Consider the following 27263-nt stretch of genomic DNA (forward strand, 5'->3'; position numbering starts at 1 on the left):
CCGCACATTCCACAAACTCACGGAAGGGGGCAGAGTCTACCAACTGAAAAGGCAGCAGTTGAAGTGCTAGCAATTTTGCCAAGCTAGCATTCAACCGTTGGGCATGTGGATGGCTGGGAGCAAACTTCTTTCGGCGGTGCAGCAGCTGGGGCAGGGAAATTTGCCTGGTACAATCTGACGTCGGTGTACCAAAATCAGATTGCCCACAAGTACGTGGCTGTGACACACCTAATTCTACACCTTCATTGCTCTCAGTGCAGGTCTCAGAGAGGACTGAAGGTCTGGTGGGGTTGGAAATCTCAGCTGATGAGGAGCAAGCAGAGGTCCTCTTTGTTCTTTGGTGTGGGTCTTTTAGATACGCTTGCCAACGAACTGCATGGCAGGTCAACATATGTCTGGTCAAGCATGTGGTACCCAAGCTGGAGATGTTTTGGCCACGCGAGATACGCTTGAGACATATGTTGCAAATAGCAGCAGTGCGATCTGATGCACTCGTCTCAAAAAAGGCCCACACCAAAGAACTTTTTGAATAACGCGCAGAGACTGCAGCGCCCTGCACATGTGGAGCTTTGGGGTGTGATGCAGTCAATGTGCTGCCCTTAGGCTGGCCCCTGGAGGGCATCCTGCCTCGTTGGTGATGTGCCGCCTCCTCCTCCTCCTCCTCCTCCTCTCTCCTATCAGGCACCCACGTTGAGTCAGTGACCTCATCATCCCCTCCCTCCTCATCACTGGAGCAAACCTGGCAGTATGCTGCAGCAGGGGGAGCATAAATGCCAGATTGCTGTCCTTCTTGGGCACCCCCTCTGTCCGTGCTCGTGTTACTGCCTTCATCGAGCTCAGTATCATCATCAGAGCCTTCCAAACGCTGGGCATCCTCCTGGAGCATGTACCCAACACTGTGGTCAAACAGTTCGAGGGACTCCTCAGGAGGACATGGTGGGGCTAGGGAAGGAGTCACTGATGACATTGAGCCGAGGGAAGAGGCCGCTGCTTTGCCAGACAAAGTACCCTGGGCATGGGTGAGAGAGAATGAGGAGGATGAGGACGGCTTGGTCATGCACTCGACCAAGTCTTCCGCATGTTGCGGCTCAACATGGCCAGCTGCCGAAAAAAAGGCCAAGCGTGTCCCATGGCCATGTGCTGATGAGGATGCACCGTCTCCACGACCAGCACTAGACACAGAGCCTGCTTGCCCTCTCTTATTGGCTTGTGACTGTCTGCCTCTCTTTCTTGGCCTTCCAGACATACTAATGGCCTGTAGCTGCACTAAGCTGGGATGTATATATATATATATATATATGTACTGATACTGCAGCTAGCAAAATCAACTGCCTGCCTGTAGTATGAGAACACCACCAACCTTCTACAGGTAGCTTTAGCTGAACACTGTGAGGTGGACGCACCCCACTAACTTGTAGGTTTAGCAGAACACTGTGAGCAGGACGCACTGCACTAACTGTAAATAGTCTAGCTGCCTGACTGTGGTACTAATAGGATCAAAAGAACACCAGCAATTTTCTTCAGGTAGCTGTATTTACTGTAACAAGACAAGCCTGCCTGTCAGTAAGAAGATAACAGAAACGGATCTAGCTGAACACTGTGAGCAGGACGCACCCCACTAGCTTGTAGGTTTAGCTGAACACTGTGAGGTGGACGCACCCCACTAACTTGTAGGTTTAGCTGAACACTGTGAGCAGGACGCACCCCACTAACTTGTAGGTTTAGCAGAACACTGTGAGCAGGACGCACTGCACTAACTGTAAATAGTCTAGCTGTCTGACTGTGGTACTAATAGGATCAAAAGAACATCAGTAATTTTCTTTAAAATACTGTAACAAGACAAGCCTGCCTGTCAGTAAGAAGATAACAGGAACGGATCTAGCTGAACACTGTGAGCAGGACGCACCCCACTAGCTTGTAGGTTTAGCTGAACACTGTGAGGTGGACGCACCCCACTAACTTGTAGGTTTAGCTGAACACTGTGAGCAGGACGCACCCCACTAACTTGTAGGTTTAGCAGAACACTGTGAGCAGGACGCACTGCACTAACTGTAAATAGTCTAGCTGCCTGACTATGGTACTAATAGGATCAAAAGAACACCAGCAATTTTCTTCAGGTAGCTGTATTTACTGTAACAAGACAAGCCTGCCTGTCAGTAAGAAGATAACAGGAACGGATCTAGCTGAACACTGTGAGCAGGATGCACCCCACTAGCTTGTAGGTTTAGCTGAACACTGTGAGGTGGACGCACCCCACTAACTTGTAGGTTTAGCTGAACACTGTGAGCAGGACGCACCCCACTAACTTGTAGGTTTAGCAGAACACTGTGAGCAGGACGCACTGCACTAACTGTAAATAGTCTAGCTGCCTGACTGTGGTACTAATAGGATCAAAAGAACACCAGCAATTTTCTTCAGGTAGCTGTATTTACTGTAACAAGACAAGCCTGCCTGTCAGTAAGAAGATAACAGAAACGGATCTAGCTGAACACTGTGAGCAGGACGCACCCCACTAGCTTGTAGGTTTAGCTGAACACTGTGAGGTGGACGCACCCCACTAACTTGTAGGTTTAGCTGAACACCGTGAGCAGGACGCACCCCACTAACTTGTAGGTTTAGCAGAACACTGTGAGCAGGACGCACTGCACTAACTGTAAATAGTCTAGCTGCCTGACTGTGGTACTAATAGGATCAAAAGATCACCAGCAATTTTCTTCGGGTAGCTGTCAGTAAGAAGATAACAGAAACGGATCTAGCTGAACACTGTGAGCAGGACGCACCCCACTAGCTTGTAGGTTTAGCTGAACACTGTGAGGTGGACGCACCCCACTAACTTGTAGGTTTAGCTGAACACTGTGAGCAGGACGCACCCCACTTACTTGTAGGTTTAGCAGAACACTGTGGGCAGGACGCACTGCACTAACTGTAAATAGTCTAGCTGCCTGACTGTGGTACTAATAGGATCAAAAGAACACCAGTAATTTTCTTTAAAATACTGTAACAAGACAAGCCTGCCTGTCAGTAAGAAGATAACAGATAGCTGAACACTGTGAGCAGGACGCACTGCACTAAATGTAAATAGTCTAGCTGCCTGACTGTGGTACTAATAGGATCAAAAGAACACCAGTAATTTTCTTCAAAATGCTGTAACAAGACAAGCCTGCCTGTCAGTAGGAATATAACAGGAACGGATCTAGCTGAACACTGTGAGCAGGACGCACTGCACTAAATGTAAATAGTCTAGAAGATAACAGGAATGGATCTAGCTAAACTGAATACAGTGTATATATATATATATATGCAACACCTGGGATGCATATATATATACACAATACACTTTAAGTGCAGCTAACTGACTGACTGTCCTGCCTAATCTAGCTAACTCAAATGAAATGACACTGTCTCTCTCTCTCTCTAAGCACACCGGAACACACTGCACAGGGCCGCCGTGCAGGCGGCCTTATATAGTGTGGGGCGTGTACTAAATCTCCTGAGCCATAATTGGCCAAAGCCTCCTTGGCTTTGGCCAATTATGGCTCTCTGTTAAGGCGGCGCTGTGATTGGCCAAGCATGCGGGTCATAGTGCATGCTTGGCCAATCATCAGCAAGCAATGCACTGCGATGCCGCAGTGAATTATGGGCCGTGACGCGCCACACGAATTTGGCGTGAACGGCCCATATCGTTCGCAATTCGACGAACGATCGAACAGCCGATGTTCGAGTCGAACATGGGTTCGACTCGAACACGAAGCTCATCCCTATTTATCACACATCAACAAAACAGATATTACAGGTATTACAGGTACATTTCCGATTTTAAAGTTTTTTAATATTCACATTACACAGTATACTGTATGCACAAGACTGTGCTTATCACATTAAACTTCTGTAAGAATTGGTCAAATATTATGTTTTTGTCAGGGCTAGGCTCAGCCCTCCCATTTCAGAGCTCAGGCTGCTCAGCTGTTGGTTAATTGCCAATACTCTTCATTCCACAATGACTCACCTGATGACCATATCCTGCTTGTCAATCAGCCTGCTGGCTATTTAAGCTGCTTGCATCAGATCTCCTGTGCCTTCGCCTTGGTCAACATATCCAGATACTCTCTGCTGTGTTTTCCTGTTAAAGACTTTTGCCAGGCTCACTTCCCTTCTGGTTCCTGATCCTGTTTGCTGCTTCTGACTACGCTGATATCTGGATTCCTGTTTTACTGGCTTGTTCTGACTACATGCTCTGGTTACCTGGCTATGTTTTGACTACGTTTGCACTGTTTGCACCATTTTTCCATTTTTTTAAAGTGTGATTTTTACAGCACTTCTGTCTCAGTCTGATTCATGGTTGCTGACAGTTTTAAAAACTACACAGAAAACTGTAGTTTACATTTAAAAACCCATTAAAAAGCATAGAATAAAATATTAAATTCTAAATAACATTGCACTAAAAAATAAAATACCAATTTAGAATTGAAGCTGTGTTTGCTTGAAGAACAGCAAAAACTTCAGGCATTCAAAAACACACATGAACAAACAATACTGAACCACAATCCTGATCTTCAATACCTGTACACAATACGTGCCACTACTGTATAGTGCTTTAAAGTGGATCGAAAGTGTAAAAAAAATTAAAATGTGAGCAGGCAAGCTATTTATTACAGAAGAGAAATGCTATGCCCCTTTCTGCAATAAAATTAACTTACATTCTTGCTAACAGTCTTCTGTAAAATAGACTCTCGTTTCTCTTGCCTAGCTCAGTGTACATTTTCCACACAATGTCTATGTGCTTGGATAAACGAACCTCTGTGCATTCCATGCAGGCCAATTAAGATGGCCAAAGACCCAGAACCCAGAAGAAGCTGCAGAGAAGATCACATAGAGGAATCTTGCAGATGTGAATATTTGAGGCTTCAGTTTTGCTTTAATAGGATGAGTAATTTGGAAATGTTCAGACATATGTACAGTACCAATAATTTTTAATTTTCCTAACAGGTGAATAGTATGACGTTATAATAAAAAAACATATTCAGGATGGCAAAAACATATATATGCTGCAGAATAATGAAAGCTGCATAGGCAGGGACTCTTTACAGCAATATTTCTGTGACTCATTCAGAGTAAAATGTAGCTGCATAGCATAGCCTCTATAAGGCTACTTTCACAATGAGGCGTTTTTCAGGTGCTAAAGGGCTAAAAATAGTGCATGTAAAGCACCTGAAAAACGCCTCCCCTGTGTGAAAGCCAGAGTGCTTTCACACTGGTGCGGTGCGCTTGCAGGATGGGAAAAAAAGTCCTGCAAGCAGCATCTTTGGGGTGTTGCGGGAGCGGTGAATACACCGCTCCTAAAGGCGGATGGAGTGAGGTGTGTGTGAGCGCTCCGCCCCCCCCCTTGTTCCCGGACTGACGCCGCAATCAGCTGAGCCCAGCTGCTGAGCTGCTGACAATCAGAGACATGACTACGCACAGACAAGCCGCGCTGCAGTCGGCGGGAAGGGGCCGAAGCTCGGTGGATGGCATCCAAGCTTATATGTCTCCCCGTGCCTCTGACTGTGGAGATGGACGACAGGCGGGGAGACAGGACGCAAAGAAACACAGCGGCTCCACTACCACTGGCGGCATAGAGAGACCAGAGCACGGGATTCTGGGTAAGAAGCTGGACATCCCAGCAGTAGGAGACGGCCCTGCATTACATGGTAGGAGATCTCCGGCTGCAGGAAGGGAGAGGAAAGCCATGAAAGAATGTTTCCAGGTGGTGGAGGGAGCCCCAGGAACATGAGAGAGGAAGCGGGGGCCGAGGAACAGGGTCGCATAAGTCCCGGAGCAGGAATCCCATTAGCAGATACAGAGAAACAGCACTTATTTGCACAAGATAAAGATGTATCAGAACAAGTGGAGGATATTGGGGGGACACTAGAGGCCCTACAGTGTATGGAGACTATACCCAGGGTAAGAGGAGAAGACCCGGCTCCTAATACAGCTGAAGCTGAGGTACAGAGCTCCCAAACATTGTTGGAAGTAGACCCGGATCAGCATTTTCCTGAGTACAACCATATATTACTGCTTAATCAGCGGAGCCCCCAATATGGGAAAAAAAGGCCTCAGGGAATGAATGAACAGGATGGAAACCGGGAAAAGGACATATGGGAACGATTGAGGGCCCTCCCCACAAAAAATGACATGCAGCAATTAATTAGCTCGGTGGAACAGTCATGCTTACAAGCAGTGGAAAGTTTGAAGGAAGATATCAGGGCCCTGGGGCATAGATTGGAAAAAAGTGGAAAGTGAACAAGAGGCCATAATACATGCTGTGGTGGATGTTCAAGACACAATTAAAAAGCACGAAGATGTATTAAATGCGTACAGGGACCAGTTGGACGATTATGAGAACAGGGATAGATGACAGAATATTCGTATAAAAGGATTGCCTGAATCAATCCCAATGTCGGAATTGGCTTCTACAACAATTAAAATATTTAGACAGATTTTGGGGGACCAGGCACATGAAATTATAGAAATAGACAGGGCCCATCGGGTCTCATCCCCGAGTAACAAAGCTGATACAACAAGAGACATTATCTGCAAAGTGCATAAATATACAGTTAAAGACAACATAATGAGGATGGCCCGCAGTAAACCCACAATTCTGTTCGATGGATCGAATATAGCACTATACCTAGATATATCACGGCGAACTCTGTACCAGCGTCAATTAGTTTGACCTTTGTTAGAAGCCCTACGTGCGGCAGAGATTAAATACTGTTGGGGATACCCATTCAGTTTGACAGCTTCCAGGAATGGGAGAACAGCAATACTGCGAACTAAAGATGATTTAGAATCTTTCGTGCAAAAATTGGATCTTCCTATGATGGACTTTGTAGACTGGAGAATACATTTTGCAGGATCTCCCCTACAGCGGCCCGAGCAGTGGCAAGAAGTCACGGCAAAGGCCAAGAAGGTCATGGCCCGAAGAGGACATAGATAGTGGAGAAAAGGACTGAGTAGTGGGGGACCCCTACAGATTTAAGGGAAATGAAGCCGTGAGGGTGTTGTCTTTTATTTTCCTGTTTTTTTTTCGCTTCCCTTTTTTTTTTTTTCCACCAAGGAAGGGACGTGCAAATAATACCCGGGAGGAGGGGGGGGGTGAAGGGGCACGGTTGGGAATGGGGACTATTTTGTGGTCAGTAGGTCAATCCCGAGTGAGGGGATTAATCAACCTGCTAGAAGCAGGGAAGGGAGGTGACCTGTGCATATGGGGTATTTGTTAGCACAGGCCCCCGTCCTGGTTAGTAAATGTACTCCAGGGGGGAGTCTCTTGGTGTGGAATAGGAGTATGTAAGATTTTTTGTACGGTACAAATGGAGAGTGTATTTTTTTTCTTTTGAATTTTAATGGTGGATGCTTTAGGGGTATGTAGGTAGGTAGGGTCAGCGATGAAGGAACTAGAAAGAACAAGGTCATGGGGAAAGTAGCGAGGGGCGTGTTCCGGGAGCCCATGAGGGGAACGTAAAGAATGGCAGCAACACTGAAAATTATCTCATACAACGTAAGGGGGCTGAGCTCACCGAATAAGAGAGGGCGTCTTTGGATTGAGCTGCAACATTATGGAGCGGACGTAGTCTTTTTACAAGAGACACATTTTAGGGGTAGTTCCATTCCTAACCTACCCCAAAGCATAATGAACCAATGGTACCATGCAGTGTCCCCAATCGCAAGGGCCAGAGGGGTCACAATTGCCTTTAAGAAGTCATGTCCATGGAAAATGGAGACCCTGCAGAGTGACCCCGAGGGGCGTTTTTTATTTGTGAAGGGCACACTGCATGGCGTACGATATATGTTCACAACGATTTATGCACCAAATGAAGGGTCAGCTAACTTCTTTGCTAAAACATTCAGGAAATTGGAACAATTTAGAGAGGGATGTCTGTTGGTGGGCGGGGATTTTAACCTGGTGCTGGATCCAAATATGGATACATCAACAGGCAGAACCGCCATGTCATTCAGAGCCTTAAAACAGGTTAAGCCACTTATACACTCTCAACACCTTGTGGACTGTTGGCGGGTATCGCATGTAGGAATCAAGGACTTTAGTTATTATTCTAAAACACATGATATGTACTCACGGCTGGACCTTTTCCTGGTGGATCAATTCTATCTGGAGAATGTCCTCTCGAGTACAATTGGACCCATAACTACATCAGACCATGCCCCAATAACACTGACTTTCTACCTAATTCAGATGGGTCATTTCGAGCGAACGTGGTGCCTGAATGAGTCATTACTGGATAGGGAAGAAATAGTAGAGAAACTGGGTACAAAAATAAAAGAGTATTTTGAAATGAACAAGACAGGGGAAGTGTCAGATCAAGTGGTGTGGGAGGCTCATAAAACAGTCATAAGAGGGTATTTAATAACGTATGGTTCATATATAAAGAAAGAAGAAAAAAAAGAGATAAGTGAACTATTAGATAAAATCAATGTACTAGAGGTAGAGGTAAAACATAAGGGGAAGCTTGACCCTGCAGATAACAGGCGCTTGGAGGGTTTACGAGCAGAACTCTCACAGTGCCTAGAACAAAAAGTTAAAAACAAATCTAGGTTCTTCGCAAATAGGGCGTATGAACAGGGGAATAAATGTGGGCGGTTATTGGCGATACAACTTAAAAAACAACAGAAATCCAGACATGTCCATAGTCTACTAGTCAGAGGTAAGAAGGTAGTGGGAATGAAAGCCATAGCCGTAGAATTTAGTAAATTTTATGAGGCATTATACAACATTCCCAAAGTAGATACCTTGGCAGTAGGGGATAGTGAGAGTCATGGCAGAAAAGAGACACGGGACTACATTAATAAAGTACGAATGCCTAGGCTATCCAAAACAACTATAGAGGATATGGAGCGCCCAATTACGGTAGAGGAGTTGGGTAGGGTGATAGCAACATTGCCATTAGGGAAGAGCCCAGGGCGAGATGGGCTGACGAATTTATATTACAAAAAATTTCTTCCAGTATTAATAGAACCACTTTGCAATTACCTCAACTCAATTAATGCGTCTAACCTGCTGCCATCAGAAGCTCTTTTGGCGTATATAACGGTATTGCCGAAAGGGGGAAAAGATCCCCAAAGTTGCGCAAACTACAGGCCTATCTCACTACTTAACTCAGATACCAAATTATTAGCAAAGATCCTTGCCCTGAGGCTTCAGGGGCACATTGGGGATTTGGTGCATTTGGATCAGACAGGGTTCATGGAAGGGCGTGAGGCTAGAGACAATACTATCCGGGTGCTTCATGTTCTCCATTGGATGCAGTCAGGCCCAGATAGAGCCCCAAGGATCATACTGTCAATGGATGCCGAAAAGGCATTTGACAGGGTGAATTGGGGCTTTATGACAGAAGTATTGAGGGGGATAGGCCTGGGGGAGTGGTTGATGGAGTGGATAATGTCTATGTATGCAGATCCAAGAACACTGTCAGATTGCTTCAATATACGAAATGGTACGAGGCAAGAGTGTCCATTATCACCCTTAATATTTGCGATAACATTGTAGCCATTTTTACGTAAAATTAGAAACAACAGAGAGATAAGTGGGACGTGTATAGGACAGGTGGAACACAAGGTAGCAGCTTATGCAGACGACCTTCTCTTTTTTCTCTCTGCTCCACAGACATCCCTAGCTGCACTTATGGTGGAGGTACAAAAATTCAGCACCCTATCTAATTTTAAAATTAATTTTGAGAAGTCGATTATCCTTCCTAGCCATGTCCCAATAGTACTGGAAAGGACGCTACGACATACATATTCATTTGTCTGGGAGAGAGAGTTCCTGGTATATTTGGGGGTACGCATTAGCACTGATATGAAACGGTTATACGAACTTAATTATGGCGTATTATTGACGGAGAGATAGCAGAAGATTTAAAAAAATGGAAGGGACAATACTTAACTTGGTTTGGGAGAATTAACGCCATAAAAATAAGTATACTTCCTAGATTAATTTATACACTGTACACAGTACCAATTAAGGTACCAGAATCCTTTTTCAGACAAATGCGCTGGATGTTCGTGGCTTTTGTATGGAACGATAAAAGACCTAGATTGGCCTACGACATCCTGCGAAGAAATAAGGCCGAGGGGGGCCTGGGATTACCTGATATAGCTCTATACTATAAGGCTATGAGCCTAGTCCGGATTCTGAACTGGTGCCACGACACATATAAAAAACTTTGGGTTCAAGTAGAAAAGTCAATGGCAGGGAGGAATCTTGCATATGCACCTTGGATTCAAAGCTCGTCAAGAGGGCTGTCTCAATGGACGTCACCACTAAACCAGAACACGTTGGAGGTTTAAACTAGCACAAATGTTTCCATCCATAAGTGATAGGTGCTGGAGAGGATGTGGTCTGAAGGGTACATTTCTGCATCTGTGGTGGACATGCCCAGTGATTAGATCATTCTGGGAGTCAGTGTCCCCATGGATCGAGAAACTGACCGTGGGGCACTTGGAATTCAAACCATTACATTATTTATTCCATGGGATGCCGGGATCTAACAAAAAATACCGGATAGTATAACACCGCATTTATGATATTTATGCATTTATGCAAACCCAGGGCCCCACAATATCAGACTGGAGAAATTAAGTTAGCTTAATAATGGAAGCAGAAAGATGGGTTCATGTAGTAAAGGGCCAACAAGGGAAATTCGAAAAGAACTGGGCAGGTTGGAAAAAATGTGTAGCTGAGATGGAGGGGGGGGAGAGAACGACGAAAGAGAGAGAGAGGTGGTGGTACAGTCCTTGTGAACATGTATAATAAAATGTATCGACCTGGGAACGAGTCCTGATATTAACGTTATTATTATATTATTATTATATTAACATTACACGGGGGTGGGTTTTGTGTGGGTCTTTTTTTTTCTCTCCTCACAGATTAAATTGGGAGGAAACAGGCGATGGAATGGGGTATAGGACACAATTGGTGATTGGTAACTACACTTTTTTGAATAGTTTGGCCAATTAGGGCTTTTTCACACCAATTAATGTTATTTGATAAACACATGAACACTCCCCCCCCTTTTTTTTTTTTTTTTTATATGGGGGTGGGTGAGGAATAACGTACAGACCACTAGGCGGTTCCGAAAGGGAGGGGGGGAGGGGGAATGGGGGAAGGGACAAGCAGGTATGGTTTAGGTGAATGTGGTTGTGGAGGGATGTAATGTATTATGTTTTTGGGTCTGGTGAAAAGGGGATTTTGTAATGATGTATGAAGGTTGTTGTATTTATAAAATGGAAATAAAATTTTGATTATAAAAAAAAAAGACTAATAACAACAGAGTCAGGCTGATAATCACTACTAGTAAAACACTACAGAATGCAACTACTTGTGTATATCTTCATAGACAGTATGCCTCACAGTGAAGTCAAGAATAGCTCTGGTATCACAGGTGAAAGGCTAGAGGGATACAAAGCCCAGAAGTGTCACCCCACTTGAACTGGAGTACTCTGAAAGCAATAAGAGAGGGGCTCCCCAAAATAGATGGTTCTTTTGCAAAAGCTATAAACCAGGCTCTGACCTGGTTGCCTGCACACTGCTTTTTATAGTGGAGGTCCTGTAACCTGGCTGCAGATCATCTGCCCAGCTACCACTGCATCATTAGGTGTGGCCTCTCTGAGCTGCTGAGGGAGGGGACTCGGAAACTTATCTTCTCTGAACATGTTCAGGAAAAGAAGGAAAAAGAAGTTAAAGGAACCTGCACCCACATATGAGTATAAATAAATAGGTACACCGCTACATTACTATTCCCAGATAGTTATGTTAAATTTAGACAGATATTATATGACTGGAATGCTGTCTTGTTTTGCTCACTTTGTCCACTTTGTTTTGCAAAGTAAGACCTGCCCCTTGCTGTGGATAACATCATTAGGCCTAAAGGTCTTGATTTCACTTACTTGGAAACAGCAGCATTCCTGTTTTCCACCAACTGCATCTTCCAGAACCCTATGCTTGAATTTTGAAACACTCTACTGATTAGGAGCTCTAGATCACACCTGCAGTGGTAGCACTTTTGCATTGATAGGTAACAGATATGGTATGCTGGAGAACAGTCTGGTTTCCCTCTGATGAGAAGAATAGGCAACTTACACCAACAGCTTCCAAGAAGCAATTGCACCTGGAAGTAGTAAGTAAAACATTGACTTTTTGGATGTGAGGACCACTGGACACACTGTAATACCATGGGGGTTGCATTACCTTCTCCAAAATAGCCATAGGCCACCTACATCTCTATATCAAGTACACAAATGACAAAACACAGAGATCAGTTAATCACTATGCTATACTATTCATTAGATTGTACTTTTGAGGTGCATATAATTGCTTTTCAGATCCAAGGATTTAAACACACACATATAAAAGCTTTCATTTTTCAGGAGTCATTGAAGTCTGTCAAGGTAATTTAGCTTAATCATATGTTAGCAAATAATTACCCTAAAATTCTTGTATGGCAGAAGGTATTTCAAAAAAGGGCTGTAAAGTACTAATTAAATGAGATTCACATTTATAATTTAAGAAGCTGAAGTTAATTCTTATCTCTGTATTATAAAATAAGCATAAGAAACTTAGGAGTATGTTATATAGTCACCATAGTATATACTTATGACACAAGTTATAAGTAGACTTTTTATATTTGCCAATACTGGTTTCTTGGTTGCAAATTAAAGACATACAAAAAATGCGCAAATAATATTTCCAAGCAATATTTAGACACTAAACATTTAGTACCTAAGCATTGTATATTTTTATTCTTTAGTATATGTGACTACATTTTGACCTTAACACTCTTCTTAATAACTTTATTGGGCTGGTAACTACCATTTAATGTATGCTATTCTAATCTGTGTGAAGGACTTTTTTTGGACCAGGTTTTGGTTTTACTGTTAATTTTTTACTCTAATCCCTACCTATCATAATGGGTTTCAGGTTTCCAAATTCCTGGACAAGGCTGAGAGTTTAGGTGTGTTGAAACAACTGAAATTTCCTTACAGGTCTGCAAGTTTATGTTTATCATATGCATATGGTTCATTCCATCTAACTTTCTCTTGTCAGGAACCATAAACCAGGCGGAGACAGAAGATGCATTTAAAATCACACTTCTAATAAAACACGGAAAAAATAACACAGTTCAGGAATGTAATCAAAAACTGAAGCCAGGGTTTGAATGCCAGAGCAGGTAATCAGATGAGCCGGGGTCAGGAAGCCAGAAGTCAGCATGGCGAAGAGCAAAAACAGTTATCGGAAGAGAAATCAGCCAGTCCAACTCATACACAGGAACACACTGGGGATCATAGGCCATGCAAGGGCACGGAGGGAACGAGCAAAGCTGTTTAAAAAGCCGAAAGGGGCTGGCTGTAGGCTGGACTAATGAGGAAAGAAATGGTAACCAGGTGAGTCACTTTGGAAACAATGAGTAATCAACCAACAGCTGAGCAGCCTCTGTGCACTAAAAGAAAGGAGCTGCTCGTAAATAGCAGGAGCCCAGCCCTGACAGTACGCCTTCCCCAACGACCCCTCCCACTCAGTAGGGCACCAGGCTTGAGGGGAAAACATCTATAGAATGCACAGAGGAGGACAGGAGCATGTGCATCTGAGGGTGAGACCCAAGAGCGTTCCTCTGGACCGTAACCCCTTCAGTGAACAAGATATTGTATGTATCCATGAAACCTAAGGGAGTCAATGATAGATCGTATCTCATACTCCTCATGGTTGTCAACCTGAACCGGGTGAGGGCATGGTACCGAGGTGATATAGTGGTTGTACACCAAAGGTTTTAATAAGGAAACATGGAATACGTTGGAAATACACATGTTGGAAGGAAGAGCTAATGCGTAGACCACTGGGTTAACCTCATGGAGTAAGCGGAAAGGCCCAATATATCAAGGTGCCTGTTTTAGCGAGGGAACATGGAGTCGGAGGTTACGAAAAGACAGCCAGACCCTCTCCCCAATTTGGTAGGAGGGCACAGGTAGGCGTCAACGGTTAGCATGGAGTCTGTAACTCTCTCTGGGGCATTGCAATAATTCTTGGATCTGCACCCAAGTGGAATAGAGTTCCCAAAGATGTTTCTCTAATGCAGAAATTCCCTGAAGAATAAATGTGTCAAGCACAATGGATGGCTGGAACCCATAGTTTGCCATAAACTGAGATAATTGATGGCGGTATTGTGAGCAAACTCTGCTCAAGGTAACAGGTCCTCTTTTTGGCAGAGAGACGTGTGAAGCCCAGCTGCATGGGTTTTACATTAGTGGAGGACTTGGACCCAGGAGGCATGGGAAGTGAGGGAGGCATGGGTGGGAATGCAAAGCTCAGAGCCAAACATACAAGAGATTTTCGCAAGTGCTCCTTAACGGAAGGTCTCTCTCGGAGTCTGGAATCAATGAGGATGGCAAACAAGATCAACTCCTCAAGATTCCTAGGTATATCTCGAGCTGCAATCTCATCTTTATTGTTATCAGAAAGGCCATGGGAAAAGCAGCTACAAGAACCTCATTGTTCCAACCAAGCTTTGTTGCCAGAGTATGGAATTCAATAGCGTAGTTGGCAGCAGTTCACATACTCTGTTTAATAGACATGAGGCTTTTGGCAGCAGAGGTGGAGCAAGCAGAAATATAAAATACCCTTTTAAAGGAGGCAACAAACTCAGGGTAATTCTGGACAACAGGTTTTTGTGTTTCCCAATATAGGGTTTGCCCAAGCCAAGGCTTTGTCAGAAAGCAAAGAAATAATGAAATCTACTTTCCTTCTGTCCATATTCCAACCTTGTTGAGAAACCCTCTGCAGTGAGCTGAATTGCTCCCCAAAATGCTGGGGAAGCTGACCAGAACCAGTCATACCTGTTACATTGGTAGTTTTAGAGGTGGCTGCTTGAACAGAGATAGGAGCAGCAGCAGCAGGGATGGCTTGCAACACTGGTTGTACCGGAGCAAAGTAGGAGGATTCAGATGAGCAGTTAGAATCAGGAGCATTTGTAATGCTATGGTAAACTGATCCATGCGGTGGTCCTGCTCATCCAATCTGGAGACAATATTACAACTAGGTGGATTGCCTGCATCTTCTGAATTTATAGTCCTTGTGTAATGTCAGGAACCATAAACCAGGCAGAGACAGAAAATGCAGTTAAAATCACACCTCTTATAAAATAGCAAAAAATAACACAATTCAGGACCGTAGTCAAGAATTGAAGACAAGGTTTGGATGCTAAAGTGGGTAATAAGATGATCTGGGATCAGGAAGCCAGAAGTTAGCGTAGTAAGGAGCCAAAACAGGAACAGATATCGGAAGAAAATCAGGCAAGCCAAGTCATACACAGGAACACACTGGAGATCATAGGCCACACAAGGGCACGAAGAGAATGAACTAAAATGTATAAATAGCCAAAAGGGGCTGGCTGTAGGCTGGACTAACCAGGTGAGTTCGTTTGGAAAAACAACGAGTGGCTGGTAAGTTACCGACAGCTGAGCAGCCTCTGTGCACTGAAAGAAAAGAGCCCCTCTTAAATAGCAGGAGCCCAGCCCTGACAGCTCTTTGTCATATAATATACAAATATTACATACTCAACACTAATGTCATACCTTCAAATTATATCACCACATTATCCCTTGTAGGTGGTCATCATAAAACCAGATATCCAATTGTTATCCAAGATAAGAATGAATGATTAACGAGGTAGTAATCACAGTAAAACCAGGAATAGGATTGGAAAATTCTCTTCCTGAGCTCAGCTTTTGGGATCTACATGAAACAGCCAGCTCACCTGGTTTTAGACTGAAGTAAACAAACATTTAGAGCTGCTAAACATATAGCTATAATGCATGCCCAGGTGGGGAAAATCTACCCATCTGCCACTTTACAACTGCAATGAACATTTATTATAAAAACCATATTCCAAGAAGGAACACTCAGCCTAGCCATATGCTGTAGAACTAATTAAAAATAAAATCTTCTCCACTAGGGCACTGGTTATTTTGTCCATTATATCAGTTTTCATTGATGAAAAAGGTGCTAAAATAAATATGTTGATGCCAGTATGTACAAACTGTTTAAGCAAGGGATACAATAAAAGCAAACACTGGTCTTATTTTTTGCAGAATGGCAAATAATCTCACATTGATATACATTTATAAAAGTTATAATTCTTTCAGAGCCTCTGTAATTGTAACATCATTCTGTAGCCAAGAAAGCTCTAAAAATTATGAAATTCTTATAATGGAACTCAAAAACATCTGGGTTTAGTTTTAAAAACAACAGTAATGGTAAAAGAATAAATACGGCACTGGGAGCATTACCAATATACAGACCTGCCTTAAATTATTAGCCATAGCAAACTAGAATGATGATATGCAAAGTATAATAGTAAGTAGTGATTAAGACCCCAGGTCATGGTAACCAAAACACTAAAGAATACATTATCATTGGCTTCTATCAGTTTTACACTGTTAGTTTTTTTTTTAAGGCCTCATTCATATGGGGCAAATCAATGCGTACACCCATGCAGGGGGATATTGCCAGAAACTGCAAGGGCACTGCCATTAATCCCAATCTGACATCCATGTAGGTGCAGGTGCATATCCCTGAATGCCACTGTCTGCATTCAGGGACGCAAACCACAGGGATGCACAAAAACACCTGTGCATCCTGTTTGGCTAAAGTTGGCCATTGCATGGGTGTGCACATTGTTACGCCCCATGTGAACGAGGCCTAACAATGCAGTTATACTCATAAAATATTTAATTTATGCTTTTACTACAGCAAAAATATTAGTTTACTGTTTTTTTTGTATTCTGGTCCATGTTTATAAGTTTCTTATATAGTAGTTGGCAGATAGTCATTAACCTCCCATGGCGGTATGATTATTTCAGATTTTTGATGCTGAAAGCGGTACAATTCTTTTGCATGGAAATTTGGCGTTTTATATTGTAGGCCTGTAATTATTAGGAATAACTCACTTAAATTTGACCCAGCAAGAGTCTAGAACATGGAACATGTTTCAAATCTTTCTGCCGGAAATCCGCTGGACCCAGTTCCTATTGAGAAATCCGTTCGTCTGTATGCTGGTCCGACGGACAAAAAACAACGCCAAAAAAAAATATTGTTAAAAAATATATATATATATTTTCTAAAAATTTTTTTATAAAAAAAATGTGAATGTGCACAGATTAAAAATTTTGCAAATTAACAATATGTGGCTTCTTCTTTTAATGCTCAATACCAGTTTTGTAAGTTATTTGGTGTTTACAGTGACAATGGGGCTTATTTACTAAAGGAAAATACACTTGGCACTACAAGTGCACTAGGAGAACCTAGGTGACAGCCAAAAAGAAAGACAAGCAATAAATACATTTCTAGATTTTATCTGATCATTATTTTTTATTCATAAAAATTAGACATTGTCTGGCATTGCAATGGCCCCCCCACCCATAAAAAAATTAACATATTTATCCCGAATTTCACAGGCGCTTTGGGGGGCCAAGCCAGTACGGCCAGTATCCAGGCCCATTAGAGGATTCTCTGTAAGTCCGGCCTCAGACTCAAGTGATGCAAGATAATTTCTTGAATTTTTGCGTAAAAAATTGTGCAGGATGCAGCATGCTAGAACAACGCGATTAAGTTTGTAGTCCGCCATGTGGATTGCTGTCTGAAACAGGCGGAACCGCCTGGCCATTATCCTGAAGGTATTCTCCACAACTATTCTCGCTCTGGCCAGCCGGTAGTTAAAAACCCTCCTCTTTGGGGTGAGGGTCCTTTGGGGGAATGGCCTCATCAGGTGCTCGCCCAGACCGAAGGCTTCATCTGCAATGAAGGCAAAGGGGAGTCCTTCCACGTTATCCGCATCAGGTGGCAATCCCAGGCCACCACTTTGGAGATGCTGGTAGAACTCCGTCTGGGCAAAGACTCCTTCATCCTCCATCCAGCCATTCTTCCCCACATCCACATACAGAAATGCATATTGTGCCGACACCACTGCCATTAACACAATACTATGAAACCCCTTATAATTAAAATAGTATGACCCCGAATGGGGTGGTGGCACGATGTGGACGTGCTTCCCATCTATAGCCCCTCCACAGTTGGGAAAGTCCCAACGGGTGGAAAAATAGGATGCCACAGTCTGCCATTCCTGTGGCATTGAAGGAAACTGGGGAGTCAAACAAGAAAAAAAAAGTACTTTTGCACATAACATTGCAAGCACATTACACACAAAAAAATCTTGCCCATCATCAGTATAACATTTATTTTAAGTGTTATTTAAAGACTAAAATATAAGGCCCACTTATCAGATTCCTCACCCCCTCTGATGGCCCACTGATAACATTTAAGGGGGGGGCTTATAAATTAATTTAACGACACACAGGCCATTTGGACACATTTTAGGGGGGTGCTTAGAAATTAATTTAAGGACACACAGACCATTTGGACACATTTTAGGGGGGGCTTAGAAATTAATTTAAGGACACACAGACCATTTGGACACATTTTAGGGGGAGGGGGGCTTAGAAATTAATTTAAGGACACACAGACCATTTGGACACATTTTAGGGGGGCTTAGAAATTAATTTAAGGACACACAGACAATTTGGACACATTTTAGGGGGAGGGGGGCTTAGAAATTAATTTAAGGACACACAGACCATTTGGACACATTTTAGGGGGGTGTTTAGGCTAAAGCACTACAATGGAGCTGACAAAATACATTGTTAAGTGACTAGACTAGGTGGATATGGGCCCAGAATAGCATGCTGGGGAGGTTAGTGAAGGCAAATATGCATGAAGGACAAAAAAGGAGCATTAAAAGCTTCCAGCATGCATGAGGACAAAGGGGACATTTACAGCATATTGCAATCATGGTAATTAGGGATTGAAGAAATAAATACAATACATTAGCAAACATTAAATACAATAAAATGTGATGTTAAAGGATAAAGCTTACCTTAATATAATCCTTCTGCAGGATCTGAATGATAGCAGAACAGGTCTCTGGGATAATGATCCCCAGAGCCTGGGGGAGATGCCTGTTGAGAACTTGAGGTCCTGCAGGCTTCTCCCAGTCGCCAAGTACCGCAAAGTGGTGACTAGCCTCTGCTCCGGAGTGATGGCTTGCCTTAGGCAGGTATCCTGCCTGAGGATATAAGGGGTCAGCAAAGCCAACAAACGGTGAAAAACGGGGTCCGTCATCCTGAGAATGTTCCTGAAATTGTCAGGATTATTCTCATGAATCTCACGAAGCAAAGGCATGTGAGAGAATTGGTCACGCTGGAGCAACCAATTCTTCGTCCATGAACTCCTCCCCACCCTGTTCATGGACTGGTCTTGGTCTTAAGAATGAACCCCAACACCAAGCCCAAGCAAAGCACGAACTCTACAACGAGTACGTACACGCAACATGGCTTTAAAACGGTCGGCTGGTCAGAACGAACTTAACAGAATGCACTGAAGAAGAACAGCAAGGCCTGTGAAGAACGAGTTAAAAATCAACAACGAGCGGACAAGAATGCACTGAATAAACCAATGCGAACGCACTACACGCAGATACAAACCTCACAAGCACAAACTGAACAACAGTTAAATGATCTGAAAAACATGAGTCTGAAAAGCGCGAATCGTCTCTCACCAAACTTCTACTAACACGAGGTAAATTACCAAAAGGTGCCCAAAGGGTGGCGCACGAGCTATTACACTTCCTTTTTATAGTCTCATCAGACCTGGTGTACGTCACCGTGACTTTGGTGTGATTGTTCGAAAGTCCGTCGGAAGTCCGTCAAAAGTCTGTCAAAAGTCCATCGGAAAGACCGTCGGACCTTTGATGGCGAAAAGTCCGTCCGTGTGTACATGGCATAAGTCTGTATTCTGTACCCAAATTTCAGCCCCCCCAAACTGGGCAATTGCTGCATGCCACAGCTGCATATATTTCGAAAAAGCCAAGTCTTAGGTACTCCAAATTGTTCTCTTAATTGGGCAAAAGTACAGAGATGATCATCCTGGTAAATGTGGTGTAAGTATTTAATGCCATATTTTGCCAAGGTCTTTTGCCCATCAGATAGTTTTAGAAACTCCCCCAGAGATCGATTACACCATAGAGGACTATTTGGAGATAGCCACAAGGGTTTGTCTTTCTGCCGCTGGGAACACAAGTGAAATACTTTTCCAGGTAGTGCCGTGACTGAACCCACCGTCCTCCCTGGGATCCCCTTCCTATAGAGCATATTCTGAAGGGTTTCTTGTGAGGTGGCAACTGCTGCCTCCAACAAGGTAGTGGCATTGGGCATCTGTGGAAGAAAGAATAGCTGTGAGGCCATAAAATAGGAGCGCAAATAAGGAAGGGCCATCCCTCCCATTGTAACTGGTAGCTTTAATATCACTAAAGATACCCTGGGTGCTTTGAAACCCCACAAAAATCCTACAATAATGGAGTCAATGTGCCTGAAGACCCATAATGTCACAAAAACCGGGGGGGGGTTGAGAGGATATAGAGAAACTTAGGAAGGAAGATCATCTTAAACAGATTTATCTGTCCCATCAAGGCGATCAGTAAATTCTGCCATCTCTGTACCTTCTTTCGAAAATTTCCAACAATCGGTGACAAATTGGTCTTCAGGAACCTAGAGATGGGAAGCTGAATCTCAATCCCCAAATACCTGAAAGAGGTGGACAAGGGAATGGGGCAATCTGGTGGAATTCCCACCGCATCGTCAATAGGGAAGAGGGAGGATTTTTTCCAATGTATACGAAATCTGGAGTAGTCTCCAAATTCCTGAATCAATCGGAAAGCTTCTGAGAGCGAGGGTCCCGGGTCCTGCAAATATAACAACATCTGCATAGAGTGAGACTCGCTCCTCAAATTCCCCAAGTCTCAGACCAGTCAAGTTTGGAGTAGATCTTAGTTTTACTGCTAAGGGCTCTATTGCCAGGGCAAACAGGAGGGGTGAAAGTGGGCACCCCTGCCTGGTGCCCAGGAATATAGGGAAGGGATATGAAATAATACCATTGACCCTCAGTCTGATAAGTTGATCTGTGTACAAGAGCTGTACCCAGGAAATGAAAAGAGGGCCAAAGATGTAGGACTCAGATTGGTTGAACAAATATGGCCACTCCACTGAGTCAAAGGCCTTCTTTGTATCTAAGGAGGCTACTATTCTAGTCCCGGAGTTGTCATGGGCAGTCTGGAGATTCACAAAGAGTCTCCTGATGTTCATCTGTGCTCACCTTCCCTGAATAAATCCCATTTGATCTGCATCTACCAATTTTGGGATGACTGTTTGTAACCTACCTGCATGTATTTTGGCCAGGATTTTTGTATCAACGTTCATTAGCGAGATTGGACGATTGGAGTCACACTCTCAGAGTCCTTCCCCCCTTAGGGATCAGGACAACCAAGGCTTCCCTCATAGAGGGAGGTAACCTACTGTCCGACCTAGCTGCATTGAACACTTTAAGCAAGTGAGGAGCCAGCCCATACTGAAAAGGCCAATACCACTCCGAGGGGAGGCCATCTAAACCAGGAGACTTCCTAGGGGGAAAAGAGGCAATCGCCTCCTCCACCTCCTCCACCTCCTCCACCGTAATACCGGATTCCAAAGCAGCACTGTCATCTTCTGTCAACTTAGGTAGCTCAATGTCGGTCATGGAAGTCCCCATTGCTTCCATCCCCAGAGGAGCACAAGACTTATATAGTTCTTCATAGAAATGAGCAAAAGTTTTTAAAATAGCAGCCAAATCGCAGGCATCCAGCCTGCAGTTATCATACACCGACTTAATATACACCGGAACATATTCCGGCCGCGCCAAGTATGCCAGGAGTTTGTCTTCAAGTGCCTCCTTATTGTGCATCTTGAAACAGCCACACCACATGTTTTCAGAGAGTCCTGTATTTCACCTGAAGTTATTTGTGGGATTTTCTTTGCATCCCAAACAATTTTCCTGACAGTTGTGGCTGAAATTTTAGTTGGTCTACCTGACCGTGAATTGGTTTCAACAGAACCCCTTATTTTCCACTTCTTAATTAGAGTTTGGACATTGCTGATTGGCATTCTCAATTCCATGGAAATCTTTTTATATACCTTTCCTGTTTTATACAGTTCAACTACCTTTTCCTGCAGATCCTTTGACAATTCTTTTGCTTTCCCAATATCTCAGAATCCAGAAACGTCAGTGCAGCACTAGATGAAAGATGCAAGGGACTATCTGGAGTCCAGAAACGCATTGACCTTTTATATACACACACTAAATACAAGCAAACAGATCACAGGTGAGGATAGTTACCTTTATTAGCCATTCAAACCCTTTTGTGTCAACTTGTGTGCATGTTATCAGGCCAAAATCACCAGGGTATGCCAACTTTTGATCAGGGTAATTTGTGTAGTTTCTGTTGCCATTATGATTTAAAAAGAGTAAACACGGTTGATTGATAATAAATGGCTTCAGCCAAACACTAACCATGAGTGAAAGAAATGTTTTTGTGTTATCATTCATATTCTCTGAAAAATGGCCAAGAAATCATAAATTCTGCCAGGGTATGTAAACTTATGAACACAACTGTATATTAACCTTTCAAAATAACTTTCTGGTTGTTTAATCTTTATGTACCAAAGAAATAGAAGACTTTTTCAATATATTTGAACAAATAAACAATAAATCTGTATTCACACATACAGATACAGTGCCTTGAAAAAGTATTCACACCCCTTGAAATTATTCACATTTTGTCATGTCACAACCAAAAACCTAAATTTATTTTATTGGGATTTTATGTGATAGACCAACACAAAGTGGCACATAATTGTGAAGAGGAAGGAAAATGATAAATGGTTTCCAAAATTGTTTACAAATAAATATGTGAAAAGTGTGGCGTGCATTTGTATTCAGCTCCCTTTACTCTGATACCCCTAACTAAAATCTAGCGGAACCAATTGCCTTCAGATTTTGTCTATAGAACATGCAAACTCCAGGCAGGTAGTCGTGGTTGGGGTTCGAACCAGCGACCGTTTTTACTACTAGGCGAGAGTGCTACCCACTACACCACTGTGCTCCCTGAGTTGTGCACTTTATTAATTAGATACACAGTGTATATTAATAATTTGATATTTGATTTTTATATTTTTTCCTTTGCACCCTTTATATATACATTTTTGCTTTGTTATTAGTTTTCCACTAATTTTAGGTGCAGCATTGGTACATAATCAATTTTGTATTTTGGCACCGACACCCAATACTTTCCCCCTCATTTCTACCACCATGCCTCATACCATCCAGTTGGTATGAGGTCCATCTCCTGGAATGTTGTTTTTGGTTTGCAGCAAAGATGTCTACTGTGTTACTGTGGCCAAATATCTCCTGTCCCTCTCTTTATATAGCTGATGACACTTTGGGGAGCCCAGGGGGCTGTCATTCACTTTGGGGGGTCGTATCTGGGGCCCCTTCATATTATTAAATCAGTCTTCCAGATTCTGATAAGCTCCCTCCCACAGACTACCCCCCCCACAGGCTAGGGTTGGGGGAAGAGGCCCTTGCCCTTATCAACATGGGGACAAGGTGCTAGGCACCTCTCTAGGCATGTGGCCTAGTATAATTTAGGAGGGGGTATATGGTTGTCTCCCCCTTTCCTTGTCAGCTAGGCTGCATATTTGGATTAGGGGTCTGGTAAAACATTTTGGGGGACCGCACACATTTATTTATTTTTGTGTGTGTGTGAAGTGCCCCTTATGTGTCTGCTATGCATTTTGGGAAACTTTATGGACTGTGTGTCATTTTTTTTTTTTAAAAGGATGTGTAGTAATAGTGCAGCGCTGGTGATGTATATGCTACACATATGCTTAACCAGAATACAAATCTGGGAGCAAAATGTGCTGCATATACAATAATATACACTCCGTCTATCGAGTGTGTAGGTGTTATAAAATCTAATGATCATCCAATTATGGTGACGATTAGTGTAAACAACTATATAGGTGAACTTAAACCATATATAGTGCAAGAAAAAATGTAAACAATATGTTATAATATGTGAATCTAAACCCAACTATGAAGTGGTATAAAGTAACACATGTTCAACATGTATAAATTAGAAATGTAAACAAGGTGATTCAGGTGATGAATCTAAGGAAGGCATAAAAATATGGCCTGAATGTCGCATAAAGGAGAATATAACTTGCAAGGGCTATATGTCACATACAATAGATGACAACTATGGCACAAAACAATGAATAAATGTGGTAAAACAATATTCAATTATCCTGTAAACCCAAACCAGGTTGTATATTAATGTGTGGTTCAAATGACCAGTGGGGTCAGTACACTGGGTTGTCAATAATGGTATGACACACACCAGTATCTGAATTCCCCACTAGTGTTGAATAGAATATAAATAAACCATCCTAGGTTCGGGACGATTGAAAATCTGTACTGGTGTGGTAAAAACATATAGTTCATGCAGGTGAAGGCAGACTGGTAGGTACTCTATATATGCTGTATTCGTATATTTCATTATGTACTGTGATCGAACTGGAACCCCAAATGATACGATCAACATCCAGGAATAAATGAGAACAGATATGGTACTCTTACCAGAACTGGTGGACTCAGAGACCGTTGGCGGTGAGTGAAATGAGCTTGTACCGGAAAAAACGGAATAAAGATGATATAGATGAGGTCCAGAGGGATGTCATGGACAAACTTATCCTCAGATGGTCGATGTTTAATCACAGGCTCTTACTCACCACCAGAGTGTAATGGACATGGGTGGACCTCTCATTCATTTCAACGATAAACGTGGTTTCAAGCACCGGTCATTATCTTTAATCCTCTCCATGGTGGTAATGATGCTATAGAATGGAAAAAAGAGAATGCCTCCACATAGTGTGAATCCAAATATAGTAGGAAACATTTATTTAAAAATAAATTTTAACACACAAACAGCAGGGGCATTATAATAAAAAATGGTATTATAACAGATAAAAAGCGCAATAAAATCATGGCTCAGCGAGCATAGCAACCTACGCGTTTCGTCTTAGAAGACTTCGACTGGGATATATATTTGTGTGTGAAGTGCCTCTTATGTGTCTGCTATGCATTTTGGGGAACTTTATGGACTGTGTGTCATTTTTTTCTTTTTAAAAAAAGGAGCCAGGAGGGAGTTGTCATTTGCTGGCAACCTAAAACTCTTTTTTCCTTTGTGAATATCAGAGCTTTAAATTTTTTTTTTTTTTTTTTTGCATTGGCATATGTTCCCCAGGGCAGTGCCTACCCCATCCCCCATCCTATGCTTTACACCGCTTGCCTATTAGACCAGAAAATGTGGCATTGTTAATTTGACATATTTGTTTCCCACTGATTTCAATCGGGTTTGGTTTCATCATCCAAACTTCATTGAGGTTCGCCAAACCCTGCTCAAAAACCCAGGGCAGTTTGACTCATTTCTACATGCAATTGGACATAAACTGTTGCAAGCATCACCTGCAGATCCCACAATTAAATTCTGATTTTTTTGAGACTTCTTTTAGCATCAAATGATTAGCTCTTAGCCTGAATATGCTGGGCAGGCTAGTGCTGTAAAAATGAATCATCTGAAATCTATGCCACTTGTAGATTATTTGCCTTACTGTGAAATTATTATTTAAAACAAAACAAAAAATCTTTGGATTTTTTAAAATCCCTTACCAGACTTATAAGCATCCAAGTCCTGCTTTCTGAGGGCCTTAGATAGTTCTTTTCATCTTGACATGATGACACCATACACATCATTAGGTCAATACCAACAAGAATATGAGAACCTAGATATCTGAGGTTTAAATAATATAGGTTTGGCCTACATATTCCTTAAGGGGGTTCTAATTATTGGTACATAGTCTGGAACACCTGATTCTAAATTTATGGGTTTAAAGTGGTGGTAAATGTAAGGGTGTACTTATTTTTTCAGAGTTAAAAATATGCATTTTCTTTGTATTAGATTATGAGAATAAACACAATGCATTGCTTTCATGTGTCATTTGTTCAAGTATATCATCTTAATATGTAGACACTGTTTGAATAAACATTGACTATTTGTTTAAATATGCTAACAAAGTCAACAATTTCTATCAGGTGTACTTACTTTTTCATATAACTGTATATCATACAGTATATAACAGGTGAAAATATTAAAATAAATGTTGTTATCACATTCCAGGTTAATTTTGTTGCATATATGTTGATACACCTATCAAGATAAAGTAAAAAATCATGTCTCAAAATGCAAAAGAAAGTAAACAAGCCTATTTCTTTTGTCAATATTGCACACACTAAAAGCAAAATATGTAAATTAAAGTTTTTTTTTCCATTTTGGATAGAGTATAGAAGGATATGAACCCCTGCCAAGTTGCTACCTGAGTGCCCTCTAAGTGATTCAACTTTTCACCTTGGTGACCAATGCAGCTGAGACAGGAAATGGTGAAAAATCCAAAGATTGAAAAAAATTCCTCTACCTTTATACTGTCACCAGGACAGGAAGTAAAGGGGAATCTCACAACATAGAGACATAGACAGCAAAAAGTGATTTAACTGGGTTCTAGAGCTCTCCTTTTACATCTGGCTATATACACTATATTACCAAAAGTATTGCGACACCTGCCTTTACACACACAAGAACTTTAATGGCATCCCAGTCTTAGTTTGTAGGGTTCAATATTGAGTTGGCCCACCCTTTGCAGTTTTAACAGCTTAAACACTTCTGTGAAGCCTGTCCACAAGGTTTAGGAGTGTGTCTATGGGAATGTTTGACCATTCTTCCAGAAGTGCATTTGTGAGGTTGGGCACTAATGTTAGACGAGAAGGCCTGGCTAGCAGTCTCTGCTCTAATTCATCCCAAAGGTGTTCTATCAGATTGAGGTGCAGGCCAGTAAAGTTCCTCCACCCCAAACTCGCTCATCCATGTCTTTTATGGACTTTGCTTTGTGCACTGGTCCAAATCATTTGGTATAGGGGGATTATGGTGTGGGGTTGTTTATCAGAGATTGGGCTTGGCCCTTTAGTTCCAGTGAAGGGAACTCTAAAGGCATCAGCATACCAAGACATTTTGGTCAATTTCATGCTCTCAACTTTGTGGGAACAGTTTGGGAATGGCCCCTTCCTGTTCCAACATGACTGCGCACCAGTGCACAAACAAGGTCCATAAAGACATGGATAAGCGAGTTTGGGGTGGAGGACCTAAGTGCATTTTTTTCCTCATTAATGTCCACACAGCACCCCA

This window comes from Aquarana catesbeiana, linkage group LG01 (genome assembly GCF_042186555.1).
Source record: "Aquarana catesbeiana isolate 2022-GZ linkage group LG01, ASM4218655v1, whole genome shotgun sequence".
NCBI lineage: Eukaryota > Metazoa > Chordata > Amphibia > Anura > Ranidae > Aquarana > Aquarana catesbeiana.